Genomic DNA, 548 nt, shown 5'->3' with positions numbered 1-548 from the left:
CAAGGTGACCATAGCTTGCTTCATACCAACAATCTCTGTGGGATCGACCCTTACTCACGTAAGGTATTACTTAGACGACCCAGTGTACTTGCTGGTTAGTTGAACGGAGTTGTGAAAATAAACAATGCCCTTAGAGTAAACATCCTAAAAGTAGAAATAACAAGTGATCACAATTTCGTCCACCAAGTTTTTGGTGCCGTTGCCGGGGATTGTTCGAGTATGGACAACTGACGGTTCATCTTGTTGCTCAGATTAGGTAATTTTCTTTTCAAAATCTTTTTCAAAAATTTTTCTTTTTATTTTTCATTTTTCCAAACTATATTTTCGAAAAAAATAAAATAAAAATACAAAAAAAAATTAGAAAATCATAAAAATCAAAAATATTTTGCGTTTCTTGTTTGAGTCTTGAGTCAAATTTTAAGTTTGGTGTCAATTGCATGCTTTAAAAATTTTTCTTGCATTTTTCGGAAAATTTCATGCATTCATAGTGTTCTTCATGATCTTCAAGTTGTTCTTGACAAGTCTTCTTGTTTGATCTTGATGATTTC

This window comes from Arachis duranensis, chromosome 10, assembly GCF_000817695.3.
Source record: "Arachis duranensis cultivar V14167 chromosome 10, aradu.V14167.gnm2.J7QH, whole genome shotgun sequence".
NCBI classification, from domain to species: Eukaryota; Viridiplantae; Streptophyta; class Magnoliopsida; order Fabales; family Fabaceae; genus Arachis; species Arachis duranensis.
The sequence above is the reverse complement of the archived record's forward strand: the minus strand, read 5'-3'. Positions refer to the sequence as shown.